Raw genomic sequence first — 23,004 nt, 5'->3', positions numbered from 1 at the left:
ATCATTGACTCTCCCAAAAGTTGTGGAAAGCTCAGTAAGGAGACATTTTCAGCTTCGTTACATTCCACTGAGACCTTGCTCGAACTATGTAAATACCTTCTGAATGATCTGAAGTTGCATTATGTCATGTTAGGCACTTTTCAAACTGATGACTTGGAGCAAAGATTTGGAAAGTATAGGCAGATGAGTGGGTGCAACTACAATGTTTCAGTTCAGCAGATAATGGAATCTGAGAGAAAAATAATAGTTACAAATTTACTGAAGTTAAAGTCTAGGCAAGCAATTTTCAATGTTTCTGAGATGATCCAAGATATTAATGCAGCTTCAGACCAGGACATATCCAATGAATTACTTTTGCCTGCTGAATATGACCATGTCATAAATGAAAGTGAGGAAATTGAGATAGAATCCTTTGTTTTAGAAATAATAATATTTCTTGCTGGCTATGTTAGCTTTAAAGTCTGTGTCAGATGTGAATGCTTGTTGTGTAAGACAACTGTAATTACAGCTTCAGACTTAATTTGTGATTTATCCCCTGAAGTGAGTTATTTAAACCATTTAAATCGTGGAGGGTTAAAGTATCCATCTAGTTTCTCAGTTGAAATTAGAATTCAGGTGTATAAAATTTTTGAAGTTCTTGTTTCCGATAGTTACAAAATGTTATTTTTGTATTCTGAGGACCCAAAATCTGTGCTTAATCATCTGGTACAAGAAGCAATGCAACTTAGTTCCTCTACAATTGTATGTGAATATGGGAAAACATTAGTATATCTTGCTGGCCGGAGTGTTACCATTTGGGCGAATGTATTGCTAAATAACTACAGTAAAATTCAAACAAATGTTTTTGTGGAAGAAAGTGCCTCTAAACGATCTTGGAACGATAGTGCTGGAAGTTACAAGAAGTAAATCAGGAAAGCTGCCGTATTTATGGACATCTAAAGTTATGGAGGTAATGCCTTTTATTATTATACATTTTATTTTTGTACGTTCGTTGTCTCAATGCTTTTATGAATGAAAAATATGATTTGTTGAGTGCATTGATAAGTAAGACAATCGTTATGCTTTGGCTGTTTTTATCACGTTCTAAACCAGATTTTGCTAAAACTATGTCGGCCTTATTTAGGCCTACTATATTTAGAAAGATTACAGTGTTATTATTTTCATCTGTTATATTAATGCAACCAATCGTTAATATTTCGTTACTAAAAGACAAATTATATCGCATTACAACGATATGTGCATGCACTGCGCGGGTCGGGACGGACCTAGCCGACCGCCTCTTTGCGTGACGTCACCGGAGCTACAGTACGGCCTGATCACTGCGAAGGCAGTGATGCTACTCTCGATCGTTCAAAGATGGCGAATCGAGTAGCCGGACATGTGGTTTTGTTTTGGTTTGTTGTTATCGTATGTAGTCGGTGTAATTTCATGAACGTTGACGACAAATGTTAGTTTCTTTGTAGAATATAAGTGTGCGAGTGTATTTATATGAGTCAGTGGACACTTAGAATCTGTAATTATACGTAGCAATGTGAGAATCTGTTTATTTTCATCGTGTTGTGAACCAGGTTTAAGTCTAACTATGGCAATACCTCTCATACAACTATTCTTAAGTGTTCTACGGAATAAAACATTAAGAGAGAAATGGATTAGGAATATGCATCTTAAATATTTTGAAGTCGATTACAAAACTGCAGTGTCATTTTGAGAATAAGTCTGAGTTTAGGGAAGACTTTTCTCCAATTTCAAACGGTGAACCTGTTCGTGTTCCTCGAAAATATTAATTTAGATATAATTTATATTGTGATATTCCGTCAGTGTGCTTCAAAATGTCGAGTGATTTAGATGCAAGTGTATTTTGCAATAATCTGTGCTTGTCTGCGGAAATGTTTGGCTGGATCTTGGAGTATAACAAACCTTATAAGTGTGAGATATAGAGCAATCTGTACACTGTTACACAGAAGAAATAGCAACTCGGATGGATTAGCTGGGTTTGTAACGCAGGGTTGTACACCACCGACACCTTCCACTTCATGCTGCGGTTATCTGTTATCAAGCAGACTACACCAAATTGAAGCTCGTCCATGTAGGTTAAATATTAATGTTTAGAGTCAATAGAGTTTTTGCTCTCACGTTCTTTAATGGGTAAAAACCTATTATGTCTGAACGTACCTCCGTGGCTCAGGCGGCCTCTCACCGCTAGGTTCCGTGGTTCAAATCCATGTCACTCCATGTGAGACTTGTGCTGGACAAAGCGGAGGCGGGACAGGTTATCCTCCGGGTACTCTAGTTTTCCCTATCATCTTTCATTTCAGCAACACTCTCCAATATTATTTTAATTTCATCTGTCAATCATTAATCATCTGCCCCAGAGGAGTGCAACAGGCTTCGGCAGCCGGCACAATTTCTATCCTCGCCGCTCGATGGGGGCTTCATTCATTCTGTTCCTGACCCGATAGAAGGACTGAAAACAGGCTGGGATTTTCATTTTCGTCTTTAGTGTATGGACGTTACATTACTAAGGTTACCATAATTGTGTTAAGTGCTGCTATGCCGTATGTCAACATTATGCTAGCATGTTATGTTAGGGCCGTTCATTGGATTAACATAATCATTATTTCGGGTGTACTTGGGCTGATTGTCCCACTGTGGGTGGGGGAGGTAGAATAGCACCAACGGTATCCCCTACCTGTCGTAAGAGGCGACTAAAACGGCCTCAGAGGCTCTGTACTTTGGAGAGTGGGTTGGCGACCACGGCACCCTTAGCTGAGTCCTGACATTGCTTCCACTTGTGCGAGGCTCCTCAATTTCATCTATCCTATCCGACCTCCATTGGTCAACTCTTGTTCTTTTCCGACCCTGACGGTATTACGTATGGAGGCCTAGGGAGTCTTTCACTTTGATGCCTTTCGTGGTCCTTCCTCGCCCTTGTCTTCCTTTGGTCGATACCTTCATTTTTTGAAATGTCGGACCTTTCCATTTTTTTTGATTAGTGTTATATATAGATTGGTTGCCTGGCTGTACTTCCTCTTAAAACAATAATAATCACCACCACTACCACCACCACCACTTGCGCTGAGTGGCTCAGACGATTAAGGCGCTGGGCTTCTGACCCCAAGTTGGCAGGTTCAATCCTGGCTCAGTCCGGTGGTATTTGAAGATGCTGAAATACGTCAGCCTCGTGTCGGTAGATTTCCTGGCACATGAAAGGACTCCAGTGGGACAAATTCTGGCACCTCGGCATCTCCGAAAACCGTAAACAAAGTAGTTAGCGGGAAGTAAAGGCAATAACATATTTTGGATGTATTTCCCTTTCATTGGGTGCTGAATATAAGAAATTGTCCACCACTTCAAGACTACGGCAACAAATTATGTTTCATAGGTCGCATGACGAAGAATAAATTGAAGAATTTATTTTGAAACATTCAAAATGATGTTACAAATATCATTTTAACAGTTTTATAATGTATTTTCATCTATCCAGCTAAGTGAAATCTAACAGAAAAAGTGACTTGACTAATTGGAATTTCTAAATAATCAGCTTGTTGTTCTTTTTCTAGTAGAATATAATTATGTTATTCTAGTTGATCATATGTGGTGCGTGCTTGCTGGCGAAGCGTTTTCACGCTTGAAAAGTGATTTTCCCTATGATGTTACATTTATCATGTTAAATTACCGCCGTTTATGTAATATGTACGTGATATTTTCGTGTTAGCCAATATCAGCAATCCGGCTACTTCAGCCGCCATGTTTTTTTTATATTACGGTCTGAGGACTGGAGTCGGTCTTGTTCGACTGTATTGCCCGATTGCTTTCTAGGCTCTTCACACGCCCTCTCATTTCTCATTTTAATCCAACGAGCTAGAATAACATAGGGAGTCGGAAGCGCTGCCTGGCTGAAGTTAACTGAACGAGCGTCCGCCATGTTTTTAGTGATCACATAAGCAAGGAGGCGTGGCTGTGGAATAAAGAAAAATATTGAAAATACGCATTACAGAATTACTAGTGCTAAATTAAAGACCGTTAGCCGAAAGCTTAGAGCATTAATAATAATAGAGTGCGAATAGCGCCACTTCAACCATATTGTGCCGCGAGGCGAACATCACGATCGCCTGATTGTAGGGTAGTTCGAAAAGGATATAACGAGAATCGTCTTACAGTCACATAGAAGTAAGCCACGGAATCCGAACAAGAGCGTTAGCCTGCTTGGCTGTTGTGGTTAAGCGTGAATTACTCGTACAATAAAAACCGTAGACATAAATCAGTATTTATGGAAGAAGTCCTTAAAACGAAAGGGACCTACGGTCTGATCATATTTTTAAACGTATTGTATCCCCATGAGTACCACTATAATGATTTATTTTTGCTACTTGTTTAATGTCGCCGGAACACATCGAAGATTTTTGGCGACGGAAGGATGGGAAAGGGCTGGGATTAGTAAGTAAGCAGCCGTGGCCTTAAGATATAGCCCCAGCATTTGCCTGGTGTGAAAATGGGAAACCAACCATCTTCAGGGCTGCCGATGATGGGATTATAACCCACTATTGTCCGAGTACAAGCTCACAGGTGTTTTGTCCCTAAACGTTTGGCCAACTCGCTTGGTAAAAATATTTATTATACTATATAGGGAATATGTTTTTTCTTTTCTTTTTACCGCATCATACTGAGATTGCTAGCTGAAAGGTAACTTTGAAAAGGGTCCATTATGAAGTGCAGCTTATTTTACATTAATGATGACTTACGTCTACAATAATGTGTTGGTTTTGTTTTTACAAGTTGATTTACGTCGCACCAACACAGATAGGTCTTATGGCGACGGTGGGATAGGACAGGGCTAGGAGTGGAAATGAAGCGGCCGTGGCCTTAATTAAGGTGCCCCAGCGTTTGTCTGGTGTGAAATTCGGAAACCACGGAAAACCAACTTCAGGGCTGCCGACAGTGGGATTCGAAGCCGCTATCTCCCGAATACAAGCTCACAGCTGCAAGCTCCAAACCGCATGGCCAACTCGCTTGGTGTACACTAAAAAAAAAAAAAAAACCAAACCCCATGGCACTACAGCCCTTGAAGGGCCTTGGCCTACCAAGCGACCGTTGCTCAGCCCGGAGGCCTGCAGATTACGAGGTGTCGTGTGGTCAGCACGACGAATCCTCTCGGTCGTTATTCTTGGCTTTCTAGACCGGGGCCGCTATCTCACCGTCAGATAGCTCCTCAATTCTAATCACGTAGGCTGAGTGGACCTCGAACCAGCCCTCAGGTCCAGGTAAAAATCCCTGACCTGGCCGGGAATCGAACCCGGGGCCTCCGGGTGAGAGGCAGGTACGCTACCCCTACACCACGGGGCCTGGTGTACACTAAACACTTCACAAATTTCACGAAAATCGGTAACATACTGTATTTACCATGCTGAAATAGGCCTACGTCAAACCAATGCCCAAGCACAAAACAAGTCTTCAGGACCATGGATAGAAAAAAAGAAAGAACCTGAATATCAAACTTCAATGAATTATACACCAACACCAGATGGCAAGACACATGAACTTTCAAGGGCAAAGATAAACAGGTACCAAAGAACCATCACTTACAATAAGTCTGAAAAAAGGGAAAATAATAATCAATAACCTTAGTCCGATTAGTGCAGACGTACGCTGAGCATACGGCTGGTCGGCATTCTTGACGACGAGATTCTTACTTTTCACTTCTTAAAACTCACGATGTTCAATCACCACGCACAATCTCCAGGTCACATCATAAATGTTCTCGAGCCAACTCGCTTTGTTTTAACAACTCGAAACATGGCTACCCTTTCTGAACTTGCCTCCGCAAGGAGCGTTGATGTTAGGCATATAGCCCCTTTAAGTTATTCCAGCTCGTCGTTTCAACCTGAAGGCTGATGCAGCCACTTGTACACCGCCTGGCACCCTTGTCAGCCGGCTGACCAGTTCGGACCCAGACATTTTATCAGCCGTAATCAAGACAATTGTGAGACAAAGTAGTCTGCCACGTGCATTCAGTCAGCCAACGATCTGTCGACTGTCATGGTCAAAGGTTTGTAAATGCTATTTACAATCCCAATAATAATACTTACACTTACAGAATAACTTAGCATGACGTATATTATTTTTTTTAAATTAAGAGTACTTTAGAATTCAACTGTATTACTTTATTAAAGCAATGACACAGAGTATTGAGGTTTAACAAAATATAACACCCAGAAAATAGTGTCTTGTGTGTCTTGCACGAAATAAAAGTACTCAGGCGCGCCTGGTCTCCACTACACCACTGAAGCAGATGTCACACTTGCTTTTTCGAACAACATAGCCTCCTATGTTAGATATACTAACTTTATAGAAGGGTAACGCAGACCAGAAAAAAAGAGAATTGCTGGATTTTAAATTGTGGCTCAGGCCAATAATGAAGAAGTAGTTGTTGTACAATATATTTTAACATTAGTTACCGTAGGTATAGAAGTTAGATACCATGTGAATTGTGTGGATCCTCAAGGTTACATGTGACGTGATCTGGTAAATGTTCTGCATTGTACTGATCTTGGGGCGTGTTTGGAAGATTCTCTTCGGCATTTCCGATCACAGAAGTGCCTGACTCCACGCCCACGTTTCTGCTTGCAGGATTAGCTAAGATTCTCGTCTTCAAAAAGCGGTTGAGACTGCAGAAGAATGCAGCATATCATTGCTGGCTGACATTTGCGGCGGAGCGCTAAAAACAATCTCTATAGTTACTATTGACTGCTCAGGTCAGAACATAATGAAACCCTGTTTGAAGAAGGTACTTAACACACACAACTGTTGATGCTTTAGTCAACAGAATGGCCCCTGATGCGTCTCCTTGCTAAGGAGTTCCTTTCTGGCTTTCTCACTGGAGGTCTTACGTCCATTCAGGTACAGGGAAAAATTATTTTCCAGCCACTGCAATCTGTCGTCATCCAAGCTGAAGAAATGCAACTTGTCCGACTGCAAAGTTGCTACATTTGTGCTACTGGCATCATGTGTGTCGAACAATTTCTTTATCGATAACATGTATTTGATAGTTCCGCCTGCATTATCAAAATCATGCGCATCTTTATTATATGAATGATCTTTTAAATATTCTGGGGCTGTTAGTATTTCAGTCGCGAAAAATCATTTTCTCATAGCCGGGTCGATGTGTTTGCGTGTAAGGAGAGGAACCGGTTTCATAGTTTCTTTTACTTACATTTAATACAGTTTCTTGATAAAATCACCACTTATATATATTGGGAAACTTTCAAACATAGATTTTTCGGGTAAATTATTCCTTATGTTTTTTAGAATGTGTCATTGGTCAAAAACAAGAAAAAGAGGCCTTTCACTCTTAGCGCGATGACGGATCTTCGGTTTAATGTCTTTTGAAGAAGACAATCTCTTCATCATACTGACATTAGTCTTATGATTGTCACTCACAATACGCAACACGAAAAAGCAGCAATCTTCGACTTCCTTTATTGTTGTGAGTGTTAAAGTATGTAGCTTTGTAACCTGAAAGCCTCTTAGAGAAGAAAAATGATGCTGGTAGTCTGTATTTTGTACTCACACAAGAAATTAAAAAACGGAAAAGGTTATTGACCAGGGAAATTGGATTTCTACTTTCGTTTGAATGGCAATCATCTTGAGTAGTTTTTATTCACTCAGCATAGAATGAAGCGTCTTTCTGTTCAAATAAGGTGTCGAGTTTCTTTTCATGTAACATCTGCTGTTCGATGGACATTTCATCGACTACAAATCAACGCAATCTCTCTGCTTCATTTAGGCGCTGCCTTTCTGCTAAGAGGCGCTCCTTTACTGAGGGTGTTATTCCTGTCTCTCAGTTTATATTTCCTACGTAGCGCTGAAGTGTGGATTTACTCGGTGTAGCGAACATATAGTTTCAATGATCGCGAACTGAAATTCGGCGCGAAATCCTTTCTTGAAATAACATTTAGCCATTCTTAACGTTATTGTTCGTTGAAAGGAAATTCATAAAACGAAATCCCATTCCCCGATCTGCTTTTGCTCTTAAATAAAGGCACACAGCAGCAAAACATATTATGTACATAAACATCAAAACAATGTTCACGACCAAAGAAACAAAACAAATAAATTAAATAGAGGCTCAAATTACACCAGCACTCTTAGCAATGATCACTGAGCTAGTCTCATCAAGCAGACTAATACTAGCTTTTCAGCGCTCCAAACGCCTGAACTGGTAACTAAGCCGTGTTCGTTCATTGTTATTGTATCAACTCGAACAATCAGGCGTGTACATAACAGTAGTGTGGATCCCAGGGCATTCCGGTATTTTTGGAAATGAGCGAGCTAAGGCAGCTAGTACTCAAAATAAAGCACCAATTCTTGTAGCCCTTCCTCCCCTTGACTTCCTTCCTGTACTTTACGATGTAGCTTACAGTTCGTGGCAAGAGAATTGGCAATATTCCATTCATACAAAAGGCAAATTTTTTATCAAATTCAGCCGCATATTCCTCATAAACCTTGGTTTTTTTATGGATCATACACTCGTAGGCATATCACAAATATCATACGTCTTCGTTTCAATCACGCACTTACACCACAATACAAGTACCATTTCCACCTTTCTAACCTCTCTACCTGCGTGTGTGGCCACCCACATGGTGACAGTAATCACATTTTATTTCAGTGTCCACAATTTGATTCTCCCCGTCGTCAATTTATGCAACGCCTTCTAAATTTATCCATTCCCCTTCCTACAAGTGTTTCCTGTTTATTGTCAACCCTCACTCTCACTTTAATTGATACATTAAATAAATTTATTGATGAGTTCAAATAGCATTTATAAAAGGTGAGCTATTCCCACCTTCATATAGTCAAAATAAGCTTCTTCTTTCCACTGTAAAATTTATTCCAACCTCTACAGATAAATACAAGCGAATCATAACAAAGCGTGTGATTTTTTTTTTACAATAATTGGTCCCATAACATATTATCTATCTCACATTCAAAATAAAACGCATATAACAAAATTTCATATCCAAGACACTTGAGTTTATACCATAAATATAGTGACTGGACGAAATTCACAGAGTCCAAGCCACACCATCAAGAAGAAGAAGAAGAAGAAGAAGAAGAAGAAGAAGAAGAAGGCGTATTAGCGCGGTCATAGAAGAAGGCGATGGTCTTGCTCAGCCCTTGCCTACGTACTATATGTCTTGCAGTGAGGAAAAGCAAGGAGCGTACACATATATTTCAAGATGAAGATTAAAAAAAAGGATTTGTTTATGTAAACAAACCTCATCTTTTATTGTTCTGTCTCTAATATGGCTAAATTCTTCAGTAAATAATTAATACCGGTAACACTATAGGGCCTACAGATGATGGCAGAATGAAAGGTTAGGATCTGCAGTGTGTTATTAATTAATTACATATATTTTGAGTTCTTCCTATCTAACCTATCGTGGTGTGTGTCATATCTTGTCATGCACAGTGGAAGTATCTATCCTCTACAGGTTTTCTGGTGTTTATTTGTGGCTTTACCTTCATTAATATCTCCTTTTAGAAGCTCTCTAGTGAACTGATAATGATCAATTATTCTTAATATTTAGTTCAGAAATGTTTGTTCACTTGCACTGTGTGTGCATTCATCTGCTGTTGTCTCGTGGCAAAGAGCAGGACGGTATTCAGTTATAGCAGTTGTAGAAGGTTTGTAATAATGTTATTACATCTTTGTTGTTTCATTTTTGTATTTCTCTTCAAGCTGATGATAGACAATATTTTAATGGTCAAAACTTAACCAATTCGTTGGTATCCATTGTTAATATCGCTGGTTTATCGTTTATGCCTGAAGACCACTCACATTGGGGAAGAAACTGACTTAGATAGCTTCTATTTGAACGATGAAATGTTGACATTGTGAATGGTTAAAAATGAAGGGTTAACTGTTAAGGTCTCCCAGATTGAAGTAGAAGTGGGAGGATGGTGCTGATGAATATTTATATAAGGGGCAAAGATACGTATTATCAGCCCCAGTGTAAGGAGGAAGAGAATAATAGACCGTCAATGATTGTGTTTATCCTGTAGAATATAATGAGTAAAACATATAATAAGACGATAACACTGGCTTCTTTGGGGCCAGAACGTTTAAAAGTTTACCAGAAGAGTTCGTAGAAGAAAGAATGAAGGGAGGAAGGTAGCTTAAAGTGGAAGCAGTGCCAGACTCTTCTTAATGCATTCAAATCTAAGTGTTCGATCTTATCAGAACTTGATAATGACCTCACTAGTATTTGGCTGCTGGTTGCTGCTTGCAGACTCTCTGTGCAGTACTAACAACAGATTTTCACCAAATCGGGAAGATTTTGGAGGATGATCGTAAACATTCTGCATACATGTCATAACGGGACCGATAACCACAATGTTTTTACTCCTTAAAACAGCAATCAGAATCATCTTATTTCACCATATTTGATCACTGTGTTGTTGATTTTGTTATCAGTCAATAGGTTGGTTTGATGTAGCTCTCCATGCCATACTACCCTGTGTTAACCGTTTCATTTCTACTTCATCCTATACCAGGGCCTCTCAGGGTGCATGCGCGTGGTGCATGCACTGTGCACGGTGCAAAAGACGACTTCGCTTGGTTGACCAGAGTGCAGACCCCCCACTCCTCTCTCCCTACACCTGTCACCCCGTTCGGCCTGTCTCCGCGTTCCTCACCTTCACTGCTGTTTCTCCCCCACTGCGAAATGTTTACGTGTGGTGAGCGGAGACGCACAGTTGTATGGGACAAGGTTACCAGTGTTATTAAAAAAATTTAAAAAGTGAATTAGAAATACACATACATGTTTGAGAGGAATGTAAACATAATTTTAAAAAATGCAGAAACCGTAACCAAAATGAAAATGCTACACTACTGGAACAAACCTCATTTGTGGATATAGAATGCTCTTCTTCAAGCTGTTTCAACTTCCTTAATTCTTTCTCTCTGACGTCTCCTATGATTTCACAATAATTTTCCGAATGTAGTCTGTTGTAGTGTCTTTCAATAGACGATTTTCTTACGCACGTAATTATCGTCCCACAGATTAAGCATTTGGCGTTATCGTCACGACAAACAAACAAACAAACAAACAAAAATACGAACGTTCCCAGTTCGATTGAAATGGACTTTCGGAAGTCTTTGCTTTCTTCGAAACAGGTTGCTCCATTATTATGTTGTTGTCGTGCGCTTATCTATTTCACTGATAAACACGTCGTCTACCACCAAACGCTTCGTCGCTCTCAGCACACTACACCATCCGAGTCAAGCCGAGTTGAGGCGAAGCGTACCGATGCACAGTGCACAGAGCCTATGCACCTCGCTCTGCACGCGTGAGAGTTTGGGCGTTTGAGAGGCCCTGTCCTATACCTTCTCTAATCTGGCATATTTATGCGTTGGTCTACCTGTAACATTCTTATCACCTACACTTCCCTCAAAAACTAACTGAACAAGTCCTGGGTGACTTAAGATGATGCATCCTATCGTTCTATCTCTTTTTTGGTCAAATTTATTCAAATCGGTTTCCTCTCACCCATTCGATTCAGTATCTCTTCAATTGTGACTCGATCTACCCATCTCACCTTCAGACCTATCTATGTCGGTGAGAGGTAAAGCATTCTTCTGTACCACCACATTTCTAAAGCTTCTATTCCCTTTCTTTCTGAGATAGTTGTCGTGTACGTTTTACGTCCATACAACGCCACGCTCCAGACGAAAGTCCTCAAAAAACATCTTTCACCGGGCTGGTTGTCCGTGCGGTTAGGGGCGCGCAGCTGTGAGCTTGCATCCGGGAGATAGTGGGTTCGAGCCCCACTGTCGGCAGCCCTGAAGATGGTTTTCCGTGGTTTACCATTTTCACACCAGGTATCCGTGATAGTTCGGACGATGCGATCGCGCATGCGCAATGCGAGTCATGGCACCAAGTGCCCCCTATCGGTCAACTCAACACACCGGATATGTAAGTGCCACTGTACGTTAGTTAAGGCCACGGTCGATTCCTTCCCGCTCCTAGGCCTTCTCTATCCCATCGTCGCCATAAGACCTGTCTGAGTCGGTGTGACGTAAAGCAAGTTGTAAAAAAAGTCTTTCTAATTCCTATTTCAGTGTTCGAAGTAAGCACAAGTCTTTTCTCAAGAAAGATCTTCCATACTTGTGCTAGTCTGCATTTTATGACCTCCTTACTTCTGCCATTGTTAGTTATTCTACTACCCAAGTAACGATATTCATTATATTAATTATTAAACAATATTATATTATATTAAATTATATTATTATTATATGCCGGGCTGAGTGGCTCAGACGGTTAAGGCGCTGGCCTTCTAACCCCAACTTGGCAGGTTCGATCCTGGCTCAGTCCGGTGGTATTTGAAGGTGCTCAAATACGACAGCCCCGTGTCGGTAGATTTACTGGCACGTAAAAGAACTCCTGCGGGACTAAATTCCGGCACCTCGGCGTCTCCGAAGACCTTAAAAAGTAGTTAGTGGGACGTAAAGCAAATAACATTATTATTATTATTCACTTATATTATATTATATTATATTATATTATATTATATTATATTATATTATATTATATTAAGCATTAACATGTTAACATATTATATTTTATTAAACAATATTTAACGTTAGAAGTGCCAAACATTGCGCTTGCCAACGTCGCAAGCGTGACACATAGTACAAGCATTTGCTTAATCAGCTATAACATATAAAAAGTTTAAACCTTTCGTTATCATTCCTCACTAAACGGAAATGTCCGACTCGTTGGCTGAACGGTCAGCGTACTTGCCTTCGGTTCAGAGGGTCCCGGGTTCGATTCCCGGCCGGGTCGGGGATTTTAACCTTAATTGGTTAATTCCACTGGCCAGGGGGCTGGGTGTATGTGTTGTCTTCATCATCATTTCATCCTCATCACGACGCGCAGGTCACCTACAGGAGTCAAATAGAAAGACCTGCACCTGGCGAGCCGAACCCGTCCTGGGATATCCCGGCACTAAAAGCCGTACGACATTTCATTCACTAAACGGAAATGACTCGTTCAAGCACAAGGCAGGCAGAAATTCAGTAGTCCTTCCCAACACCCTCTTGCTGTCCCAGTTGCTGTGAAATATTTCAAATATTTAAAAAGCCGAATGTTCCTGTTGGAGACATTACCTTTTTATTTTTTTCGTAAAAGTTACATCACTTGGGGATAAAGTTGTTACCAAGTCCACATTGAATACACTGAGTATAATACAACCTGTGTCTGAAAAGTTCGGTGAATGGTCGCGTAGTTTGTACACCGTGCTAGTTCGGACGATGCACTCGCACATACGCATTGCGAGACATGACACCAAGAGCCCTCTATCGGTCAACTCAACACAGTTAAACGGAGTTGAACGCTGCAACACATCGCACGGAGTCAGTGTGAGGACTCATGTCATTGCACAATGGAGTGCAAAACGGAGCAACGCGTTAACATGAAGTTTTGCTTCCACCTAGGCAAAATGTGTTAGTGCAATTTTACCACGCTGAAGCTCCTCCATGACAATGCCCGTCCGCACACCGCGATCCGCGTGACCCAGTTTCTCGCTGAACGACAGGTGACTGTTCTTCCACGGCCTCCGTATTCTCCAGATTTGGCGCCGGCAGATTTTTTTATTGTTCCCCCCCGTCTTAAATTAGCCCTGAAAGACCACCGGTTAGACAGTGTAGCAGGTATCCAACAACGCGTGACAAGGGTTCTCCGGGAGATTCCTAAAGAAACGTTTGCTGCCAGCTTCCAGCAGTTTTACAGTCGATGTCAAAAGTGTGTTGTAACTAACGGAGATTACTTTGAAGGCCAGTAAAGGAGTTTTGTGTGTAAGTTATGTTGTCTTTATTTCATGAGATCATTCACCGAACTTTTCGGACACAGGTTGTATTTTCGAACGTATCTTGCCAAGTGATAAGCTAAACATATCTTTGTATTATCAAGCACCGCAGTAGGCATTTCTAATTCGGGTGTGCGATTTTCTCAATATTGACACTACGGGACCGAATCCTGAATTTATCCCTTTCGCGACCATAAATTGCAGCATTTGTAGAGACCTATGCGGCCTGGCAGCGAAAGGAAACTCTCCAACGGTGACCCGAGTAGTGCTCAACGTTCGATGGATCTATGTGCCGCTCAGAATGTTAGTTCCCTTGTGCTTTTCTTTTTCTATTTACACCGAGTGAACTATATATTTTTGAAACCTAAAATAAATTTTGCGTATTTTTATATAGTATTTTTCATTAGTGATTAACATGAAAATCTGAATAACAAAAATGTATAGTTTTTCAATATTTTGATGGTCTGATACTCACCGGATATGTAAGTGAACACTCTAGTACTTACGTAAGCAATTAAAATATGGTTGTCTGAGTAAAATGTTGCACTATGTGTCAACCATTTCCGTTTTCTAAGAGAGTTTAAATATTTGTTTAAATCTGTATGTATTGCCTCAGTAAATGACCTGGCATTTTGTGAGAAACACTTGGTACATGGAGAGTTAAGACTTCATTTTCTATCTAATATGGCCTGAATAACCTAACTACGTTCGACTGCACTTTTATTTCTTCTCCAAGACTGTGTCCATACCATTCAGCAATTTCTCCAGATCTTCTGTAGACTCAGATAACAATATCATCGGCAAATCTCAGAGTTTGGATTTCCATTCCTTGGACTGAGATTCCCTGTGCAAATTCCTCTTTGATTTCCTTTATAGCCTGTTCTATAAAAGCATTGAAAAGGAGAGGGGAGAACTGGAGCCTCAATCCTTTTAGGATCACTGCTACTTTTTCATAGCCCTCGATTCTTATCACTGCAAACTGAATTTTATAAAAATTGTATATAGGGCCTAACCCTCTTTCTCGGTATCTGTCCGACCATCCTCATAATCTCAAATAGCTTGGTCCAATCAAAGTTATCGAATGCCTCTTCTAGTTTTACGAATGCCATGTACGTGGGCTTGTCCTTAATTCAATTCTCTAAGATTAGACGTGGAGTAAAGATTGCTTCAAGTGTTCCTATATTTTCTTCCGAAGCCAGACTGATCTTTCAACTCAGCTTCAATTTGTCCTTCCAATCTTCTGTAAATAATACGTGTTAACATTTTGTAAGTGTGAGATACCGGTAATAAACTAATAGTTCTACAGTTTTCAGACTTGTCAGCATCTGTTTTCTTTGGAATAAGTATAACAGCATTATCTCTAAAATCGGATGACACTTTTGCATTCTTGTACTTTCGCCGTTCGTCAATAAGGTCTAGTATTTCCTTAGTTATACACTGTCCTTACTTTATTTTGCCTTTATTCCTAACCTTTCTTCATCAGCTCTACTGGTACCATTCTTCACAACTGTCCACTTGTCATCTATTGTGTTTCCTTCAGCATTTTCATTTAATCCTTGTGCAACATGTTCCTTGAAGCAGTCCCCCTCTCTCTATTTTCCTTCAACTTCTCTGGATTCTATCTCCTAGCATTTCTTTCTTTCTTTAATTTTTTCATCTTAAGACGGCATTTCATGACCACCAAGTAATGGTCGGAGTTCACGTCTTACACATTAAATGAAAATAACCTCGCTATGGCGGTTTCTCCTAAGGCAGTCAGGAATTCTGAGAGTGTCGTTAATTCCAGGTGCTTTGTTCGTATTTAGGTCTCTCATAGCACTTTCGAATTCTGAACTCAAAATTGTGTCTCCCATTTCATCAGCATCATCAGCCTCATTCTGCTCCAGAACCTCATCCTTGACCTCTTTCCCTTGATCAATTGTTGAATAGGTTGCTGCTATCTTCCTGCCTTTTGTTCTTTTCCTAGAAGTAGTTTTCTATCTGAGATCTTAGTATTAAAACCTCGTTTTTCTTTCTCCAAAGGTTTCCTTGATTTTCCTATATGGAGCGTCTACCTATTCTACAACCATGCAACCTTCAACATCCTTTCATTTCTTTTTCAACCACTCTTCCTTAGCTGTCCTGCACTTTCTATCTACTTCATTCTTTAATCGCCTCTATTCTTTTTGCCCTTCTCATATTTTGCATTCTTGTATTTTCACTGCTCGTCAATCAGGTCTAATGTCTCCTGAGTTGTCTACTGATTCTTACTTGATCTTGCCTTTTTTAGCAATCGTTATTCAACTGCTCATTTTTCACGACTATCTGCTCTTCATCTGTTGTGCTTCCTTCAGCTTTTCCTTTTGTCCTTGTGCAACATTTTCCTTCTCTTTCAACTTGTTTGGATCCCATCTCTTTGCATTCCTTCCGTTCCTTAATTTCTTCATACGGCATTCCATGACCACCGAGTTGTGGTCAGTGTCCAGGTCTGCAACTGGGAAGGTCTTGCAATGCAACACCTGATTCCCGAATCTCTGCTTAATCATAATGCACTCTAATTGATACCTTCGAGTGTCTTCAGGTCTTATCCACGTATACAGCCGTCGTTAGCGATATTTGAACCAAGTATTATCAAGGACTAAATTATGATCGGTGCAGCATTCTACCAGCCGACTCCTTCTTTCATTCGTTTGTTCCAGTCCGATTGTCCTACTACATTACAATCTCTCCCTTGACATACCACCGAATTCCAGTCTGCCATCACAATTCGATCAATTCGATTCTCATCTCCTTTAAATCTTCAGTCTCTTCAAATATTCGTTCGAATTTTTCATCATCTGCTGAACTAGTAGGCATATAGATCTGAACTATTGTGGTGGGCATAGCCTTGGTGTCTATCTTGACAACAATCATCCGTATTTATATTTGACGTTCATGGGGAACTTGCGTGTTTGGATGATGATGATGATGATGATGATGATAATTAGGTGGAGATAGTGTGAAACCCGATGTCGGCAAATAGCCCGCTCCTATCGAATAACAGCAAAGAGTCTGCTCAGGGATTAACGTCTCCCTCCGACGGACGAATCACCATCAACAGCGTCATATGCCCTCGCTCCATATGAACACTGAGGAGAGGTTTGGAATTGAATAAAGGATTTTTGCACGCAATCCAGTGATTAGAAATAGTATACCACCGCCTGTCCTATTCTGTCGGCTACATTTTTCGATCGGCGGAATTCGAACCGGCTAACCACGGTGTCTTTGACGCCTTAGTGATCATAGCCACGAGGTGGGCGTTATGCTGGCCATATTAGCTTGCCCGCTGTCGTATTTTATTATTAAACCAAACTCCTTCATTTCCCCTGTTTGATTTTGTGTTGGTAATTTTGTATTCACCTGTGCTTTTCCTGCCGAAGTACTTAGATTATACCAACTATATCTAACATACATCTCAGCCTACCACAACCATTCAAACTTCTAACATTCCACGCTCCGACTCGCAGAATGTTAGTATTCATCTTTCTGATGATTGCCCATTCTCATGTATTCAGATCTCTAGTTTCGGTGTTCTTATTATAGTACATTTAAACAGCTGACTATTTTCTTTCCCAGCCCGTCGACATATTTAGACCAGTTTAGGCTCCATCTCCATCTGAATCTGGCATTGTTTTCATTTACTATTGCCATATTTCAGTTACCAGCATCTCTCCTGTCCGACCTACGCCGGTTCTTTTTCTTTACTGGGGATTTCCCTATCTTTTATCGTTCTTTACTTTTTATAGGTACCTGATACTGTCGTCTTTTGAGGGGTTGGAACTCATTTCCCGCTACAAATTCTGACAATCTATAGTATTCCTCTTTAAAATATATCAAGAGGTATTGTTTATTATTAAGGAGAAGGCCATGTATTATGTATGGTAGGCCTAGATGGTACATGATCAAAATTACATAAACAAAATTTGTTTTTGCACTTACATTTACCGTCAAAATTAAAAATACATTATACCACCAAATAGGGTGTATCGACAATAAATTCACAACTGCTTATTTTACAAGAGTGTTTAACTTCCTTGCCGAAGTCTTTCAGCATTCTTCACTCATATAATTATCCACATTTCATATCAGGTTAGATAAGAGCACTTTTACTTAACGAATGGAATTTACGACCACTGGTGTATATAATGCCTTCACAATGGCACTGTCTTCTTCAAAGATTGAATCCATTATATTATTCGTATTTAAGCAATATTGGATGCGGTTAGTGTTTGGATCGGTGGTTGTTGGCTCGTGCAATTGCAGACAGAAACTGACTGTTCTACCACAAATAAATTTCAGCGAAATCATGGTTTAGATGAGGAACACGTCTACGTTTAGACCTGGATAATATACTACGTTTATAAGTAGGCTGTGCACAAATCAGTCACCAATAAGGAGAGTGACAGGCATTGCTTCTTTTTTGACCTAGGCTACAGAGTTATAGTCAGTACCGCATCACAACCAGCCTTTATTATACAGTACAACTCACACGTATTTTATAGGTAGCATTTGTTCGAAATTCTTTTCAGAAAACATCTTAAATTACAAAATATGGTTCAGCAACATAAAAATTTATATTTTTGGTCAATTTAGTTTTAACACAATGCTTGTATTAACATACGTATCTTCAATACATATCTTCAAGCACAGAATTTCTTGAACCAAAATTTTTTTGCAGATAGAACAATACATTAGTATACAAAAACCATTTCAGATGGTGAGGTACACATTTAGTACCAGATGCATAATCGTGAGCACTGATAACAGCAACCTATCTTCATGGCATAGAATACATAAGCTTCTGCAGAAGTACGGATGAAAAGTTGGTCTATTCCTCTATTCTTAGCACAGGCATTTACTTTAACGTACACATCGGTAAACTTTCTCTCAGATGTGTTCAGATCTGGGCTTTGGCTTGGTCAATCCAAAACTTTGACTTTATTCTCTGAAAAGACATGGTCGGAGAAATGCTTTGTTTAAATAACCCGTTTCGAGGCATATTCTTCCCTCCATGGTGACATTTCTAGAATGTCATGATACGTGAAAAGATCCTTCTATAAGCATGAGAGGACCTACTCCATGGCTAGAAAAGCGAGCCCGCACCATGATGTTACCACCTCCTTTTTTAATGATTGGTACTTTGTATCGTATAGTGTCTGGCGAGATAAAGTTGAACTTACCTTCATCCCTCGATAAGACTTTTGACCAATGTTTACTCTTCCATGTGGCATACTTGTTTGTGAAATCTAAACTGGCCTTTTTATTCCTTGGACTGATCCGTAGTTTTCTTGCAGTTAGTCTACTACCTAAATCTGCAGCCGCTAAACGGCATTTCAGTGTGGAAATATAAACATCTAGTCCATGGTGCTCATGTAAACAGTTTCTTACTTTTATCTTTCCAATTCGACCTCTCGAAAGGAGCAAAGCAAGCTTGTAGTTTTAAGTGATTTATTAAAATGGCGATCATAGCCAAGGCACATTCACATGGGCGTAAGTATAGATGTGATTTCAAAAATAGTCTGACTCCATGGCTAAATGGTTGGCATTCTAGTCATTGGTACAAGAAGTTCGGAGTTCGATTCCCGACCGGGTCGGAAATTTTAACTTCCCTTAGTTAATTCCTAACCACACCCGGGTGACTGGAGTGGGACGTCGATAATGATAATGATTGGTTAATTCCTCTGGCTCGGATGTTTGTGTTATCTTCAACATTAGAATTGATGTTAGGTAGGGTCCATCCTCACGGACGTGCAGGTCACATGTATAGCGTCAATTCGAAAGACCCGCACTAGGCCTCTCCCACCTGCATTCGTTAGGATTCAAATCACGGCCGTTTGGAGAGAAGCCAGTAACTATGCCGCTCGGCTTTCACGCTATTCAATATCCCTTGGTGGTAGAATAACATCCACAGTATCCCCGCCTGTCGTAAAAGGCGACTATAAGGGGACCAGGGGCTTTCATATTGGGAGCATGGGTTAGCGACCATTGGTCCCCTAGTTGTGTCTCGTATTGCTTCCACTTACTTGTGTCAGACTCCTCCCTTTAATCTTTTAGGTTCGACCTCCCTTGATCTTTTCCGACCCCGTCGGTATTAGGTTTGTGAGCCTTGAGGATTCTTTAATTTTCACGCCCGTCGTGGCACTTCCTCTTCTTTTACCGATACTTCCAAGTGTAGGTCCTCTTCCATTTTCCTCTGGTTAATGTTAATGGAGGATGTTTTCACTGCTTCGCGTCCTCTTAAAACAGTAACCACCACCACCTGCATTGGTCAGCAGGTTGGGGGCGGTAGAATAACACCCACGGTATTCCCTGCCTGTCGTAAGAGACGACTAAAAGGGGCTCTGAATTTTGGAGCGTGGGTTGGTGAACACGGGGCCCTTAACTGAGTAATGGCTTCCACTTATTCGTGCCTGGCTCCTCACATTCATCTATCCTTATCAACCTCCCTGGGTCAACTCTTGTTCTTCTCCGACCCCGACGGTATTACGTATGGAGGCCTAAAGAGTCCTTCATTTTCACGCCCTTCGTGGCCCTTGTCTTCCTTTGGCCGATACCTTCATTTTCGAAGTGTTGGACCCCTTCCACTTTTTCTCTTTGATTAGTGTTATGTAGAGGATGGTTGCGCAGTTGTACTTCCTTTTAAAACAAAAATCACCACCACCACTACCACCCCCCTTGATCAACTCTTGTTACCCCGACGGTACTAGATTTACGAGATCTGGAGATTCTTTAATTTCCCTGGATTTCACGGTCCTTTCCTCTGCCGATATCTTCAACCTTCGGAGGATCGAATCTTTTTCTCGTTCGTTTAGCATTAAGAGGGGGTGATAATCTTTCCGTTTTGCCTTCTAAAACAGTAGACTTACCTGCAGGCTTCCTACTCAGAGGGATGAGGTTTGAATCCCGGTCTATCCTGCGTTGAGATTTTAATTTTGAAATTCACATGGTGTCAGAAAGGCCTCCAACCACAACCAAACTGAGTCTGAGAAATAACTGGAATAAGCTGAAAAAAGCTTTTTCTTGTCTCCTAAAGGAAAAATCACCACTACCACCATTAGCGTCCACGGCATTCCTTTCTCAACACTTCCAAGTTCGTACTATGTAAACGTGAACTAATTATTTGGTCAACAAGCATCCCCGCTATCATTTTCACGTCACCTCCGGCCTCTAACATATAGAAAAACCTTCTAAATTCTTGTGCATGGCCTTATCAAACTTCTTCGTATGACCCAATATATATGATGAGAAGTGACCGAGGAGGCACCAAGGAAGCATATTTAATGCTACGTTGCCCTGCGGTACGGCCTCGGGAGACGTGCATTTCACTATATAGGCTGATTTATCTTTGCTGTACTACTAACGAGGAAAACGGCAGTGCTGGGTGAATGGTCCTTGCCATCGAACTAACAGTTGGATGCTTCTAAAATCTCCATGAATTCTACTTCAGTACTTGTAGTACAGTAAATAGGTGAGAAAAATATTAATAATTTTCTTTCCTGCAGAATATGCATCTGATATTTATGTTTAATGTTCTGCTGTAAAATACTTTAGAAGAGTCAATACACAACCTCTGTTTCTTACAGATACTTTGAAATCTAGATTGTCTGTTCATCTATGTTCAGAGACATACACAGTGTATTTTATATCGTAACGAATCCCGAGAATTTTCCAAATCTCTTTCTGAATAATGAAATATCAAAGCTAGAATCCATAAATTCCACTCTTGCAGTCGAGATCAATGCATCCCATGTTTCGTTTTCATGCAATTGAGATCTTTACAACAATAATTAAGTACGCACTGATTAACGAGTAGTGTCTTATTCTCCATGCCGCACAAAAAGCATATTGGTATGGAATTCTCTATGGAGATTAAGAATGTAAACATGAAAAATGTACAAACAGATTGAAATACTCTATTGAAACGATCCCGAAAATCTGTGATTCAATATCCGTACACTGGACTGTTTTTGTAATTTTAAACATATTTTCATGATCCACTGAAAGTTAAGGGTTAGGAAACATTTTAAAATTTAAATTTGTTAATGACGTACAAAGATAAACTTTGTTAATTTATACCGATGTGCCAGTAACCTTGTTAGCTAGTGATTATTGGAACAATAATGAATTACACAAGTATTTGAAAAATATATATTGGCTAATGCTATCGTACTTACTGTTTGATTGTGATGATTTGACACTTCAGTTTACAATAGGTGTACGGTATGTTACAGGTTCCTACCAAGACGATGTATATTTGTCTGTCACACTTATGGTACCGTTCTTGATGTCGACATGTGTGATAAGATATTTCGTGAAGGATATCCGTACTGACTATATGCTGAGAGTTCTGTTACTGGAGGTAATAGCGGCAGCAGAAATGTCGGCTTGTGTCAATGAACTACCAGCAGGTAATTTCCTTTTAAAGGCGTGCGAAGTTTAAACTAACAATTGAATAACGCACATGTATACAATGATCTGCCACTGAATTGGGAATTTTTAGTTTTCTTAAATTTTTATAACATTGACTATGACATTTTGAAGTGTCAGTTTTTGTACTTCAACTTACAAAACAGCTATACAGTAGGCCTACAAGTTTTCATTGTTGTGCTCTGTGGAGTCTTATTCTGTAGAATACAGTTATCAAGAAGAGAACATTGAAAGATTGGCTGTACAAGGCATTAAAAATATGTCACGGTATAAAACTCTTTACAAATCACTGAGTATCCCTATTTAATGACAAATTATATTTCATGCGATACGACATGACACTATATTCTAACCGATAGTAAAATAATCTGAAGAGTTCATTAACTTTTGTTAAATCGAGGATATTACCAAATTTCCTAATTCAGTTGCAGACCACTGTGGTGGTTAATTACTACCCCTACAATATACCAGATTATTTTTAAGTTACTGTGAAGTCCTACTCGTTGGCTGAATGGTACATCCCTTCGGTTAAGATGCTCCCGGGTTCGATTTCCGGCCGGGTTGGGCATTTTAATCGTTTCTGATTGTTTCTTCTGGCTCGGGGACTAGGTATTTGTGTCTTTCTCAACACTCTCCTCTTCATATCAACCACCACAGAAACACGCTATAGTGATTACCTCCCTATATATA

Source organism: Anabrus simplex, chromosome 1 (assembly GCF_040414725.1).
Source record: "Anabrus simplex isolate iqAnaSimp1 chromosome 1, ASM4041472v1, whole genome shotgun sequence".
In the NCBI taxonomy this organism is placed as follows: domain Eukaryota; kingdom Metazoa; phylum Arthropoda; class Insecta; order Orthoptera; family Tettigoniidae; genus Anabrus; species Anabrus simplex.
The sequence above is the reverse complement of the archived record's forward strand: the minus strand, read 5'-3'. Positions refer to the sequence as shown.